Source organism: Odocoileus virginianus, unplaced genomic scaffold (genome assembly GCF_023699985.2).
Source record: "Odocoileus virginianus isolate 20LAN1187 ecotype Illinois unplaced genomic scaffold, Ovbor_1.2 Unplaced_Scaffold_1, whole genome shotgun sequence".
Taxonomy (NCBI): Eukaryota; Metazoa; Chordata; class Mammalia; order Artiodactyla; family Cervidae; genus Odocoileus; species Odocoileus virginianus.
The window spans coordinates 5,846,684-5,863,408 of NW_027224263.1; the positions used below are offsets into that span (position 1 = coordinate 5,846,684).

At 39.4% G+C, this 16,725-nt stretch overlaps 1 long non-coding RNA gene across 1 annotated transcript; it reads left to right on the forward strand.

The window, feature by feature from the left end:
* The first annotated feature begins 6,007 nt into the window (after positions 1-6,007).
* On the forward strand, positions 6,008-8,152 carry LOC139033281 (uncharacterized). Its single transcript, XR_011485885.1, has 2 exons — positions 6,008-6,172; positions 6,748-8,152. It is a non-coding gene; the product is annotated as an uncharacterized lncRNA (long non-coding RNA).
* The last annotated feature ends 8,573 nt before the right edge of the window (positions 8,153-16,725 follow it).

Below are 16,725 nucleotides of genomic sequence, written 5' to 3' on the forward strand. Positions count from 1 at the left end.
TTTGACAAAATTCAATATTCATTCATGATAAAAACTCTCACCAAAGTGGGTATAGAGGGAATATATCTCAACATAATAAAAGCCATTTACAATAAACCCATACTCAACATCATACTCAAAAGTGAAAAGCTGAAAGCCTTCCCGTTAAATTCAGGAATATGACAAGGATGCCAATTCTCATAATTTCTATTCAACATAGTATTGGAAGTCCTAACCACAGCAATCAGACAAGAAAAAGAAAGGCATCCAAATTGGAAAGGAAGAGATTAAACTGTCACTATTTTCAGAAGACTGTATATAGAGAACTCTAAAGTCTCTGCACAAAATTATTAGATTAAATCAATTTAATAAGATAGTAGGATATAAGATTAATATATAAAAATCTGTTTCATTTCTTTATACTAACAATGAAATATCATAACATTTTTAAAAGTCTCACTTAAAATTGAGTTAAAAAAAAACCCCTAGGAATAAACTAAGGAAGTGAAAGACCTATATGCTGAAATGTATAAAATACTGATAAAGAAAACTGTAGATGATTCAAAGAAATGGAAAAACATCTCATGCTCTTGATTTGGAAGAATTAATGTTAAAATGGCCATGCTACCTGAAGGAATCTACAAAGTTAGTCATCCCTATCAAAATACCCATAACATTTTAACCAGAGCTACAACAAATAATCCTAAAATGTGTATGGAACCATAAAAAACCCAGAACTTTCAAGGCAATTCTGAGGAAAAAAGAACAAAACTGGAGGTACGATCTCCCAGACTTCAGATTATACTACAAAGCTATAGAAATCAGAATAGCATGATACTGGCACAAAAATAGATATATAGATCAATGGAACAGAATAGAGAACCCAGAAATAAACCACACACCTAAGGTCAATTAATCTACAACAAAGGAGGCAGAGTATATAATGGAGAAAAGACAGTCTTTTCAATAAGCAGTGTAGGGGAAGCTGGACAGCTACATGTAACTCAATGAAATCAGAACACTTCTTCACACCAAATACAAAAATACACTCAGTGGTTCAAGACCTAAATATAAGACATGACACTAAAAAACCCCTAGAAAAGAACATGGGTAAAATAGGCTTGTATGTAAATCATGGTGATACTTTCTTACACCAGTCTTCCATGGCAAAAGAAATTAAAGCAAAAGCAAACAAATGGAACTTAATAAAATGTATAAGCTTTTTCAGAGCAAAGGAAGCTATCAACAAAATAAAAAGACAACCTACAGACTGGGAGAAAATATTTGGAAACAATGCAACTGACAAGGGCTTAATTTCAAAAATATACAAACAGCTCATACAACTCAATATCAAAAAAATCCCTGAATAACCCAATCAAAATATGCACAGAAAATTGAAATGGACATTTCTCCAAAGAAGACAGACAGGCACATGAAAAGATGTTCAATATTTCTAATTATTAGAGAAATACAAATCAAAACCACAATGAGGTATCACCTCACACTGATCAGAATGGCCATCATCAAAATGTCTTTAGATAATAAATTCTGAACAGAGTATGGAAAAAGTGAACCCTCCTACACTGATGATAGGAAAATAAATTGGTATAGCCATTATGGAAAACAATCTGGTGATTGTTTAAAAAAGCTAAAATTTGAGCTACCATGATCCATATATCCAGAAAAGATGAAAACTCTAACTTGGTGAGATACACACAACCCAATTCTCATAGCAGCATTATTTATGATAGCTAAGACATGGAATCAACCCCACTGCCCACCAATAGATGATTGGCTTATGAAGATGTGCTATATACATACAATGGAATATTACTCAGTCATAAAAACAAAAAATAAAATAATTAATTAGTAACATAGATGGACATAGAGAAGATCATACTGAGTAAGTCAGACAGAAAAAGACAATTATATGATATCATTTACATGTGGAATCTAAAAAATAATACAAATGAATCTATATACAAAACACAAACACACTTCAGATACAGAAAAAAAAATTATGGTTATCAAAGGGGAAAGGGAGCAGGGGTAAGGGATAAATTATGAATATGAGGTTAACAGATACAAATTACTATACATAAAATAGCCAAGCATCGAGGAATTACTGTATAGTACGGAGAATTATACCCAGTTCAGTTCAGTTCAGTCACTCAGTCGTGTCCGACTCTTTGCGACCCAAGAATCACAGCACGCCAGGCCTCCCTGTCCATCACAAACTCCCGGAGTTTACTCAAACTCATGTCCATTGAGTCAGTGGTGCCATCCAGCCATCTCATCTTCTGCCGTCCCCTTCTCCTCCTACCCCCAATCCCTCCCAGCATCAGGGACTTTTCCAATGAGTCAACTCTTCGCAAGAGGTGGCCAAAATACTGGAGTTTCAGCTTCAGCATCAGTCCTTCCAACGAACACCCAGGACTGATCTCCTTCAGGATGGACTGGTTGGATCTCCTTGCAGTCCAAGGGACTCTCAAGAGTCTTCTCCAACACCACAGTTCAAAAGCATGAATTTTTTGGCGCTCAGCTTTCTTCACAGTCCAACTTTCACATCCATACCTGACCACTGGAAAAACCATAGCCTTGACCAGACATACCTTTGTTGGCAAAGTAATGTCTCTGCTTCTCAATATGCTGTCTAGGTTGGTTATAACTTTCCTTCCAAGGACTAAGCGTCTTTTAATTTCATGGCTGCAATCACCATTTGCAGTGATTTTGGAGACCAAAAAAATAAAGTCTGACACTGTTTCCGCTGTTTCCCCATATATTTTCCATGAGGTGATGGGACCAGATGCCATGATCTTAGTTTTCTGAATGTTGAGCTTTAAGCCAACTTTTTCACTCTCCTCTTTCACCTTCATCAAGAGGCTTTTAATTCCTCTTCACTTTCTGCCATAAAAGTGGTGTCATCTGCATATCTGAGGTTATTGATATTTCCCCTGGCAATCTTGATTCCAGCTTGTGTTTCTTCCAGCCCAGCACTCCTCATGATGTACTCTGCCTATAAGTTAAATAAGCAGGGTGACAATAGACGGCCTTGAGGTACTCCTTTTCCTATTTGGAACCAGTCTGTTGTTCCATGACCAGTTCTAATTGTTGCTTCCTGATCAGAATACAGGTTTCTCAAGAGGCAAGTCAGATGGTCTGGTATTCCCATCTCCTTCAAAATGTTCCACAGTTTATTGAGATCCACACAGTCGAAGGCTTCGGCATAGTCAATAAAGCAGAAGTAGATGTTTTTCTGTAACTCTTGCTTTTTTGATGATCCAGCAGATATTGGCAATTCGATCTCTTGTTCCTCTGCCTTTTCTAAAACCAGCTTGAACATCTGGAAGTTCTCAGTTCACATATTGCTGAAGCCTGGCTTGGAGAATTTTGAGCATTACTTTACTAGTGTGTGAGATGAGAGCAATTGTGTGGTAGTCTGAGCATTCTTTGGGATTGCCTTTCTTAGGGATTGGAATGAAAATGGAACTTTTCCAATCCTGTGGTCACTGCTGAGTTTTCCAAATTTGCTGGCATATTGAGTGCAGCACTTTCACAGCATCATCTTTCAGGATTTGAAATAGCTCAACTGGAATTCCATCACCTCCACTAGCTTTGTTCATAGTGATGCTTTCTAAGGCCCACTTGACTTCACATTCCAGGATGTCTGGCTCTAGGTCAGTGATCACACCATTGTGATTATCTGGGTCATGAAGATTTTTTTGTACAGTTCTTCTGTGTATTCTTGCCACCTCTTCTTAATATCTTCTGCTTCTGTTAGGTCCATACCACTTCTGTCCTTTATTGAGCCCATCTTTGCATGAAATCTTCCCTTGGTATCTCAAATTTTCTTGAACAGATCTCTAGTATTTCCTATTCTATTGTTATCCTCTATTTCTTTGCATTGATCGCTGAGGAAGGCTTTCTTATATCTCCTGGCTATTCTTTGGAAATCTGCATTCAAATGGGAACACCTTTCCTTTTCTCCTTTGCATTTTGTCACTGGGAAGACCCAGAGGGATCAGGTAGAGAGGGAGGTGGGAGGGGGGGATCGGGATGGGAAATACATGTAAATCTGTGGCTGATTCATGTCAATGTATGACAAAACCCACTACAATATTGTAAAGTAATCAGCCTCCAACTAATAAAAATAAATGAAAAATAAGTTGCTATAGACTGGGATCAAGAGGATTCTTATACACATTAAATTTGAGAGAAAAAATGGAATGTCTTGTGGTTGTTAAATAGCTGATATGTGAAAGGATTTGTATAACGAGATAGAGAATTTGGTCAGGGAAGTTGAAAATGTAAAGGAGAACCGAATGGAAAGTAGCAATAAAAAATATAATAACAGAAATAATCCCAATGAGTAAGTTTAATAGCAGATTAGACACAGTTGAAGAGAGAAATAATAAGGCAGAAGATAACTCAGAAGAAAATAAATGAAGGACACAAACACAGTGGGCAGAAATTACAGAAAACACCATAAAAGATATACAGAATATTTTTAAAATATATAACTGGAGCTCCAAGGGATAGTTTTTTTTCTTGATGCATCATATAGGTGGCACCCCAGAGCAATGAAAAATGGACTCTCTTTTCAGTGAATAATCTTCAGTCAGCTGGATATTTATATAGAACAAAAATGAACTTTAACTTGTACTCTAAACCATATTCACATAGCAACTCCAAGCATTTTATAAAGCTAAGTTTAAAAATAAGAAAGGTTTTAGAAGATAACTTAGAAAAAAAACATTTTCATAATCTTGGGGCAGGCAAAGACTTCTTAAAGAAAATGCAGAAGAAACCAATCAACTGTTAAAGGAAAGGCTGATTAAATGAGTTATACTAAAATTTTAAAACTCTGCTCATCAAAAAACATCTTTAAGGAAATGAAAACCCTACAGTGGAAGAAGATATTTTCATTTCATATAACTCATAAGGGAATTGTATCTAGAATTGATAAGGTTTACACAAGAGTCAGACATGTCTTAGGAACTAAGCAACAACAACCGAGTTCAAAAAGAAAGAGACACAAATAAATCAACAGAATATTAGACATGAGGCTTGAATAGACATTCCAAAAAATAGCCAATAACATGAAAAAAGTCTTAACTTCACTAATAATCAGATAAATGTAAAGGAAACCACAATGAGCTACCACTGTACCCTCACCAGAATAAAATTGCACACACACACACACACAAATGGAATGCCTTGATAAAGGTCAATCATTAACCTTCGATAATTAATTAACATCTTTTATTTGTTGATACCTAGCTGGGTAGGCAGTAATAAACTCGTGGATGGCCCTGGAAAGTGAAAGATCTCTCAAAGGTAAATAAGAAAATAGGTAGGTGAGATATGGAAAAGAAGAAAGGATGTATGACAGTTTCTTCCTACTTCAGTATTATGCAATGAGGGAAGATCCTCACCATTGTCATTGTACACATACATTGGAACAAACTTGAAAGCAAATCACTCATTTTTTGCTGCTACTCAGAGCACCTATCTATTGTTTCATTAACAACACCATTGTTGTTTCATTAACAACAACAGTCATTGTTTCATCGTAACACCCCTTTTAGGTAGACAAAATAGTCATTCTTAATACATGAAAGAGAAAATTGAGTGGCAAACAAGTCTTCAATCAAATCATCCAGCTGATGATTTGGGTAAGTTTCCAGCCCAAGTTTCTGCCAGGATTGTTTAACTAATTAATTCTTCCAATAATATCTTCCACAGGTCTAGAGACAAGGTGCCATCACATAAAACCTAGGGAATCAAATCTTGCATTCAGTGATACACATTTTTTGCCCACAAAGGGACAATTTAAATGCTACATGGCACAAGGAAAGGACAATAAAGGGAATTCAATATGTATCAGAAAAGTTCAACCAATATACAAATGATTGGGGTGTGTTTTAAGTGCCTCCTGGTTTCTTAACTCTTGTTATCAATGCAGGGAAGACTAAGCATTGTGAACTTTATACTTTAAGAATATTTTGTTCTTGTTGCCTAGGTTCTCAATCTCACCTCTTCACCTTGCCTGTGATGTCTTAATCATCTCCATGGCAACCATGTGACCTCAGAGACAGACTAGAAAGCCAGAAAAAATTAACAACCAGTACAGCAACCAGATCCCCTCAGAACTGCAGACTATGGTTGGAGCACTGAGGATCAAGTTCAACCAGTAAGTATTCCATTTCTGACTGACTGTTCTCTAGAGCAGCACTTCTCAAACTTCAGTGAATACTCAAATCACCTAGAGAATCTTGTTAAAATGGAATACTCATCCAGTAGGTCTGGGATGGGGTCTTAGGGTCTATATTTCCAACAACCTCCCTAGAGATGCCAAAGCTACTGGTTCCCTGGGAGTTTATGGCATGACCAGGGCCAAGAACTGTCATTATGCCAAAGTAATGTAAGCACGACTTCATTTGGAGTCCCAGAGGAAGTGCTGTTTTGGACAGCAGTCCTGATGAACATGACATCTCTGATATTAGCTGGTTGTGTGTCCTTGGATAAATATTTTTACCTCTCTGAGTCTGTTTTTCTTCTCTGTGAAATTATGAATGTAGTCTGGATGATTTCTAAGATCAGTTTGGGTTGTAAACTTGTTTGATTCTCTTATAAAGAAGGAAAATGTAGAACCAAAGGCTTAGTCTGAGGGCAAAATGCCCCTATATTATCAAAGGAATGATGAAAGTAATCTACTATATCTGTTTCCTTTATCTTCTTAATTCCAAATCTTCTGTGTGCCTTCAGGTAATTTATTTCTTCTAAATGGGGATAATATTGGCATTTTTCTAAAGAAGAGGCAACATTGAACAGTGGATAACAGTTTTGAACTTTTCTGAACTCTCAACATACCTTTGTGACCTAACAGCTAACAGCTTTGGCTACTTGCTCGTGACGCTGTCCCTCTGATCACAGAGCAAAACCTCTGTCTGCCACTGGTATCCAGTTCTGGTACTCAATTCTGCCTAGTCCCATTTTATTCCAGAAGATGCAATAGAGAGTTACTCAGAATCACCTCCTACCCTATTGCTGTTGAAGTAGTATGAGAACTTTCTTCTTGAGTTCCAGCAGTCATTTGGTGAGCCCACAGAAGAGAAAATGAACCCCCTGGTGAATACAAAGGTTGACAAAGAAGACAACGTTTCTCAGCAGGATGACACAACTTTTCAGCTCCTTCCTGAGAATCTAAGATATGATGAATCCAGTCAGAGGGATCATTTCCAAGAAGAACTAGCTGACTCCATTCAGGATGAAGTTAGTGACGCAGATCTGATGGGCAATCTCCCAAAACATGTCATGACTCAGTGTATTCAGTTCAGCAAGAAATGTAGTGACCAGCCAGATCTTCTACCAAGCTTCTCCAACCACACACAGCCAGCATCCAACGAAGACCCTACACAGCTGCAAGGAAGTGAGACACCTGTCATTCCAATCAAAAGAGCCCGCCTGCAAAAAGTTCAGCCATGCCTCTACTGCAGCCACAGTGGCCAGTTCACAACTGATTGCCTTGCCGAAAGTTCTCAAGCCCCAGCAAAGATAAGCAACCCAACTCATCAGTAAGAGGAACCCAGGCAAGTCACATTGTTAACATACTCTCTCACCTCCAGCCTTACTGTTTGATAGCCTGCATTAACGTTTAAAATACAGGTGGGGAACTGATACCACTTTACAGACAGTCGGAAATTCATGCTTCTGAGAATTTCAACAACCAGATCTTTTTCATTTGCTGACCCATCACCAGACCTGATCCAACAATGATGAAAACAACTTCCATGCACTTTCTGCACCTGGGACTAACTTTCCAAGAGTACTGAAAGCCTGAAGGAAAAAGTCTGCTCATTCGGACCCAATGGAAACCACTCTGGCAATGCATTGGAAAACTTCATCCTCACCAATGGGTAATAGACACCAGGGTTGAGTTTTGTGGCCCTAGTCTTTATGCCTACACTTGGCCCGAAGCCTCTCACCCTCACTCTCATGGGTCTGTATGCTAGTTCCCTGTTTGTTTTTTTTTAGGACTCTTGGCTGAAGTCCCAGTTGCATTTCCATATCCTACCAACATTTTCTACTAGAAGCTGAATCCTGATCCACCTGTTGACTAGGTTATACCTTAAAATAAACCAACTGTCATGGAAACACAGTTCTGCCACCATTTCATATGATAATTTATTTTATTACTATTTAAATGCTTCTGCTTGCCCAACCACCTGAAACTTTTGCTATTGACAGACTTGATGGTATTGACCTCCAAGTTCTCTGCTTGGAACTTTGGGTACACTTCTTTGAGAATTAGCCCTTCAGGTTGGTGCATGTTTTTAGCCAAGCCCTAGCTGCCTCCCTTTTGCTTCAAACCTACTTCAGGTTCCAGCATGCCTTATGTCCAAGTCAAAATGCTCTGGGATGATGACCTCTCATAACTATTTAGTGAGAGTTGGAGAATGTGTTACATCATAATGACTATGTCTGAAGCATGTCCTTGCTTCCGGATATAGGGGACCTGGCTGACTAAATCTCACTAAACACTGAGGATCAGGCGCTTCAGTAGTTTCTGACTCTAGAGGCCTCAGCATGATCTAGGATCTCTGCCCCTTGATGCTAAGCTCTACCCCTATAGATAACCTCTGGGGACCCCTTAACTAGTTGAGGATCTTAAAGAGTAGTTAATGGCAGACAATTTTCTGAACCATCTCATGTTTAAGATCCTGGGGTATATACATCAATGGGCTTCCCTGTTGGCTCAGACAGTAAAGAATCTTCTTGCAATGTGGGAGATCCGGGTTCAATCCCTGGGTTGGGAAGTTCCCCTGGAGGAGGGCATGGCAATCCACTCCAGTATTCTTCCCTGGAGAATTTCCATAAATGGAGGAGCCTGGGGGCTACAGACCATGGGGTCACAAAGAGTTGGACACAACTAAGCATACAGCACACATACATCAACACCATCTGTCCATAAAACCCATGAAATGAGGGTGCGATTGTTTGTACTGTGTTTTTGGCATAGCTCCACTCTGTGTATGGATTCCTAATGCTACTGAACAAAAGCAGGGCTAGGCTGAAAAGGAAAAATCCCTGAAGATGTTAAGGTTATGCAGTGATAATTGGTGTATTCTGGTAGTGATCTGCTCTTTGTTCCCTGATTCTTCATGCTAGAGTATGTTCCCATAATGGATTCCTTGATGTAATACTAGTTAATCAGTATTTCCTAGCATCCAGCAAGGCCACTCAGAACTTGAAGCATCGCTGTAGCTTGTCCTAGAAAATTGTGGTTTAACAGTACCTAGATCCAACTAGGACCTTATTACCCTTAGCTTAAAGCACTAGCAAACAGATATTTTCACTTATCAGCGCCTTACTAACCACTGTGGCAATTCTTATTTGTATTTGCACGGAGTCTGCTTTACCAATAGCTTGCTATATATCCACCTTACTGCATATGTTCTCACAACAAGGAGACCTGAATGCACATAGTTCCCCTGTGCTGAGAAATTCCCACAAGTGTTGGGATTATTTGAGAGACTCTAACAGGTAGCTCTATTTGAAATTTAAGTGATTCTGGCATTACCTGCAGGTATCCTGATCTAGCACCACCAATTCTGTCATAAAGGACTAACCCAATGGCCTCCAGTCTCTTTCCTTACTGACTCCAGTGTGGTCCTGGTATGTTGATAGGAGCATTCAATTGACTTAACCACCAATCTTTCTTTATCTTAGTGCCACAGTTTATCACAGACTTCCCAGGTATCTCCGTGGTAGAGAATCTGCCTACCAAGTAGGAGACATGGGTTCAATCCCTGGGTCAGGAAGATCCACTGAGAAAGAAATGACATCCCACTTCAGTATTCTTGCCTGCAAAATCCCAAGGATATAGGAACCTGGTGGGCTACAGTCCATGGGGTCACAAAGAGGTGGACATGATTTAACAACTAAACATTGACAACCACAATTTATCATTAATTTTTATGTACATGTACTTTTGACATATAAAATGTCCCTTTATGTTATGCAGACTTTCCAGGTGGCACTAGTGGTAAAGATCCTGGCTGCCAATGCAGGAGCCAATAGATGTGAGTTTGATCCTTGGGTCAGGAAGATCCCCTGGAGAGGAAAAGGCAACATACTCCAGTACTCTTGCCTGGAAGATTCTTGCCTGGACACAGGAACCTGGTGGGCTAGAGTACACTGGGTCACAAACATTCAGAGATGACTGAAGCGACTTAGCACACACACACTTTATTTTATGCAGAAGACTTTCCTTCTGCAGCAACATTACCTTCTTCTCCAGATTTCATAGCCTCTAAGAACAGACAGTTACCTGTGGGCTATGAAGTTCAGTTCACCTCCTACTCCTAGAAGCCACTTGTTGAGAATTTCCCAATCAGGGACTTCTTGTACTCTGTGTGAGGTAATCCAACAGCCAGACTGAGCATATGAAGAGGATGCTAGGTCAATGCTTTCCTGCCCACTAGCTAGTGACCATTTTGTTTGCCACTTAAACAAGCTGTGGTAGTGATACCATCCTCTTCAATTAGAATGAGTTAGCATAAAGTTACATGGATGATTCCTATACCTAAGTGAATTTATCTCAGAGTGAAACTAATTAAAATCTACAGAGAGCAAATGACATGTACCCTACTCAAAGATTCAGTCTGCAATTGCAAAGGCTTGGGGAACCCCGAGGTCCAATCAAGGTTGTAGTTTCAGAGGGGGGCAAATGTGCTACATGGTTGATGCAAGCAAGCAAGAAATAATCTAATCATTTTACAAGTATGAAGAAGGAATTGTTAACAAGAGAATGGTTTGCATGGGATATAGAAGTAGGAGGGAGTAATTAAAGAGCCATAGGATATAAGTAATCTCTCGTGTCAGAGAGGGAACACTAACCCACAGGCAATTTGGCAGGTCCATATACAATGGGATAGAGGCACCGGTCATCCCACTTTGTGCCTAATGGCATTAGGTTGCTAAGCCATTAAGATTGTCAACTAACACTCCATGACTCCATATTAAAAAGCAGAGACCTTACTTTGCCAACAAAGGTCCATCTAGTCAAGGCTATGGCTTTTTCACTAACCATGTATGGATGTGAGAGTTGGATGGTGAAGAAAGCTGAGTGCCAAAGAATTGATGCTTTTGAACTGTGGTGTTGGAGAAGACTCTTGAGAGTCCCTTGGACTGCAAGGAGATCCAACCAGTCCATCCTAAAGGAGATCAGTCCTGAATGTTCATTGGAAGGACTGATGCTGAAGCTGAAACTCCAATACTTTGGCCACCTGATGCGAAGAGCTGACTCATTTGAAAAGACCCTGACACTGGGAAAGATTGAAGGCGAGAGGAGAAGGGGACGACAGAGGATGAGATGATTGGATGGCATCACTGACTCAATGGACATGAGTTTGAGTAAACTCCGGGAGTTGGTGATGGACAGGGAGACCTGGTGTGCTGCAGTCCATGGGGTCACAAAGAGTCGGACATGACTGAGCAACTGAACTGAACCTAACTGACTCCATGCTCTAAGAATTAACCTGATTATAATTACTTTCCCACATAAACTTAGTTACAGGGAGGAAACTTGCTAACTAGTTGACATGAAGTATTCTAGCCTCCTTTGCAGTTAATTCTCATTATAAGTGATTAAATAGGTGTTTGGTTTATACCTCAGTTTCTGTGGTTTTAATATCATCCACCCTCCAGACCCTAATCACCTCTGAGCACACTGGAAACAAAATAAGACTCTCACCATGCAATGTCAGAAGTCACAGTGTGAACTGCAGTGAATTCACTGAAGATTGTCCTCCCTGGAACCTTGTCTCAAAAGTCTCCCTGTTTCTCTCTCTCTCTCGTTTGTCCACAACTCTAATAACATTTCTAAAGACCTATGATTTTCATTTCCTGTACTTCCTTCCACTCATACCCAGTACCATGGTACATAGCATAAGTAATAGCTTCTTTTAATACCACATAGTTAATTGTAACCATCAGAGTATACTGCCCTGGATGAAGACACAACACATGACTGTAGGCATGAGACCCTGATGTACACCTTTAGAAAGAGAAGATGGTATGATTGACCTAATTCTCACCCACCTCCATTCTGTTCAGTTTGCAACACATGAGACCTATGTCACTGCCTTCCCCTCTATGCATGATGTTTAAAGCAAATGTCACCCTTTTTGTGGGCTCTGGAATGTCTTCACCAGCACCATCTTGTCTATGACCATGACAGACATCGCTGAAACAAAATAGAGAATTTAAGATATATCAGCATCTTGGCAAAATCTAACACCTCATGCCCTTGGGAGAGCTCTGGAAGCACGTGTTGCATTTGCAAAGCCTTCTCCGTTGTAAAGCCTTCTCATGCTTCCTTCCCTCACTGTGAATATTCAGGCTTCATCTGGCCAGGAAAATGGAATAACATTCAATGGATTATTGCGTCATGAATCTTCAGTGTCACCTTTGTACAAAGGTCACTGCCCATACTTTACAAGCAAAAGTCCTGGAAGTGAGTTATACCATTTAGTAGAATCAGCAGAACTAACTTGGTATCTGGACCACACTTTCCAGTCATTGATTGCCTCTATAATTTTGAATAGTCATGCACTAAATCATTGGAATTGCTTCTGATTTTGACTTTATTCTGCAGTCTGTTAGAACCCGCTTCCTGCTCACTGATTTCTGGTACACACCTCACATGGAACTGGTTCTGTTGTATCTCCATCTCAGTGATAAGCCAACTATGACTGCATTCCAGCCACCTCATTTACTTTCACAAGGAAAACCCTGTAGAATTTAAGCTTTCCTATGAGTAGAAGATTCATCCCTTTGGGCATAAAATCTGGCTTTGTGTGCATCTAGAGAAAAGGAATGAATAATCAGCTTATGTCAGACACTGTGCTCAGTGCTGTGTTAATGATACTCATTGAATTTCACATTTCTAAAAAATAGAATATGTGTTTCTGGTATTTAACGATTACTACCTTATGGGACAGGTGTCATTTTTCCATTTAAATATGATAATATGAAAGTTCAGAGCAGTGAACTCAGTTCAGTTCAGTTCAGTCGCTCAGTCATGTCCGACTCTTTCAGACCCCATGCATCGCAGCACGCCAGGACACCCTGTCCATCACAAACTCCTGGAGTATACTCAAACTCATGCCCATCGAGTCGGTGATGCCATCCAGCCATCTCATCCTCTGTCGTCCCCTTCTCCTCCTGCCCCCAATCCCTCCCAGCATCAGGATCTTTTCCAATGAGTCAACTCTTCGCATCAGGTGGCCAAAGTATTGGAGTTTCAGCTTCAGCATCAGTCCTTCCAATGAACACCCAGGACTTACCTCCTTCAGGATGGACTGGTTGGATCTCCTTGCAGTCCAAGGGACTCTCAAGAGTCTTCTCCAACACCGCAGTTCAAAAACATCAATTTTTCGGCGCTCAGCTTTCTTCACAGTCCAACTCTCACATCCGTACATGACCACTGGAAAAACCATAGCCTTGACTAGATGGACCTTTGTTGGCAAAATAATGTCTCTGCTTTTTAACATGCTATCTAGGTTGGTCATAACTTTCCTTCCAAGAAGTAAGCGTCTTTTAATTTCATGGCTGCAGTCACCATCTGCAGTGATTTTGGAGCCCCAAAAATAAAGTCTGACACTGTTTCCACTGTTTGCCCATCTATTTCCCATGAGGTGATGGGACCAGATGCCATGATCTTAGTTTTCTGAATGTTGACCTTTAAGCCAACTTTTTCACTCTCCTCTTTCACTTTCATCAAGAGGCTTTTTAGTTCCTCTTCACTTTCTGCCATAAGGGTGGTGTCATCTGCATATCTGAGGTTATTAATATTTCTCCTAGCAATCTTGATTCCAGCTTGTGCTTCTTCCAGCACAGTATTTCTCATGATGTACGCTGCCTATAAGGTAAATAAGCAGGGTGACAATATATAGCCTTGACGTACTCCTTTTCCTATTTGGAACCAGTCTGTTATTCCATGTTCAGTTCTTTTTTTTTTTTTTTTGATCATTCTTTTTTTTAATTTAAATTTTTTATTTATTTTACTTTACAATATTGTATTGGTTTTGCCATACATTTACTTGAATCCACCATGGGTGTCCATGCGTTCCCCATCCTGAACCCCCCTCCCAACTCCCTCCCCATCCCATCCCTCTGCTTCATCCCAGTGCACCAGCAATGAGAATCCTGTGTCATGCATCAAACCTGGACTGGCGATTCATTTCACATATGATAATTTACATGTTTCAATGCCATTCTCCCATATCATCCTACCCTCGCCCTCTCCCACAGAGTTCAAAAGACTATTCAATACATCTGTGTCTCTCTTGCTGTCTCACATACAGGGTTATCATTACCATCTTTCTAAATTCCATATATATGCATTAGTATACTGTATTGGTGTTTTTCTTTCTGGCTTACTTCACTCTGTATAATTGGCTCCAGTTTCATCCACTTCATTAGAACTGATTCAAATGTATTCTTTTTAATGGCTGAGTGATATTCCAGTGTGTATATGTACCATTTACCACAGCTTTCTTATCCATTCGTCTGCTGATGGGCATCTAGGTTGCTTCCATGTCCTTGCTATTATAAACAGTGCTGTGATGAACATTGGGTACATGTGTCTCTTTCAATTCTGGTTTCCTCAGTGTGTATGCCCAGCAGCGGGATTCCTGGGCCATGTCCAGTTCTAACTGTTGCTTCCTGACCTGCATACAGGTTTCTCAAGAGGCAGGTCAGGTGGTCTGGTATTCCCATCTCTTTCAGAATTTTCCAGTTTATTGTGATCCACACAGTCAAAGGCTTTGGCATAGTCAATAAAGCAGAAATAGATGTTTTTCTGGAACTCTCTTGCTTTTTTGATGATCCAGCAGATGTTGGCAATTTGATCTCTGGTTCCTCTGCCTTTTCTAAATCCAGCTTGAATATCTGGAAGTTCATGGTTCACATGTTGCTGAGGCCTGGCTTGGAGAATTTTGAGCATTACTTTACTAGCGTGTGAGATGAGTGCAATTGTGTGGTAGTTTGAGCATTCTTCGGGATTGACTTTCTTTGGGATTATATGTATAATGTGAAATACATATTTGTAAATATGTGTATGTATAAATTGAATATTTTGCTGTATACCTGAAACTAACACAATATTGTAAATCAACTATACTTCAATTAAAAAAGAAGAAGAAGAAAGGTGACCGGAGTACTTTGAGCTTACTGATCAAAACAGTAAGAGAGACTACTAGGAGATGAGGCTGTAGAAGGATGCTGGGGCCAGATCTTGACCAGACTCTGTTGGAGGCCTTGAAAAAGTATTTTTGTTTACTTCTCAAATTCATGGGAATACTTTAGTTTCTAAGTGCTGGAGTGATGTGATATAATTCTTTGTATGTAAGATCATTTTGACTATTGTGTGGAAAATAAATTATAAGAAGAAAAAAGTGGAGGAAGAGTGACCAAGTAGTAAGTTTTTTAGGCTTGCAGTTTTTCAGGTGAGAGATAACAGCTTGATAGGATGATAGTCATGGAGGTGGCAAGAAATGGAGAGATCCAACATGTATTTTGATGGTGGAACTTACAAGATTTGCTGATAGACTGGAGGGTGAAGAAAAGTTAACAATCAAGAATGACTCTCAGGTCTTGATCTGAGCAACTGAAGGACATCATTTATCAAGATGGAGTATGTGATAGGAGAAACAGATGTTGGGGGGGATGGATACAAGAATTCTGTTTTGGTCATATTCTACTTGATAGGCCTATAAGACCTAAGTGAAGACACTGAATTGGCAATCAAGTAAATAAATCTGGAGTCCCGGGAAGACATCAGGGCTAGATATGTACATTTAGGAATCAAAATATAGATGGTAAATAAAACCATGAATCTGGATGAAATCATCTAGGGAGTCTGTTTATTTTGTCTCTTGCCTACTCTAGTCCCACATTAGAATGTAAGCTCCATGGAGGCAGGTATTTCTATTTACTGGTGATTCTTTAGTGCCTATATTTGTTCACTTATTAAAAATTCATTGAACATACAAAATGAATTATTTTTTTTCATTTATTTTTATTAGTTGGAGGCTAATTACCTTACAATATTGTAGTGGGTTTTGTCATACATTGACATGAATCTGCCACGATTTACATGTATTTCCCATCCTGATCCCCCCTCCCACCTCCCTCTCTACCCGATCAGTACCTCTCAATAGGTGACACTTGGGCCTACTCTAGCCTCCTATTCCTTGTTTCTTTCTTTCTTTTTTTTTTTACTATATAAGTTTCAGGTAACAGCATTATAATTTGGCATCTGTATACACTACAAAGTGATCACCACCACAAGTATAGTTATCATCCACCACCTATTTCCCCTATCTCCAACTCCCTTCCCCTCTGGTAACTGCTAATCCGTTTTGAGTTTACTTGTTCATTTGCTCTGTTTAGATTCCATATATGCATGAAGTTATACAGCATTTGTATCTCTTCATTTGACTTATTTCACTTAGCATAATATTTTTAAAGTCCACCTATGTTGTCAAAAATGGTCGAATTCTTTCTTTTTTATGATCAAGTAGCATTTCACTGTGTACATATATTGTGTCTTCATTATCCATTCATCCATCAATGGACACTTAGGTTGTCTCCATGTTTTGCCTATTGCAAACAATGCTGCAGTGAATATAAGGGTAAATATCTTTTCGAATTAGTGTTTTTGTTTTCTTTGGGTAA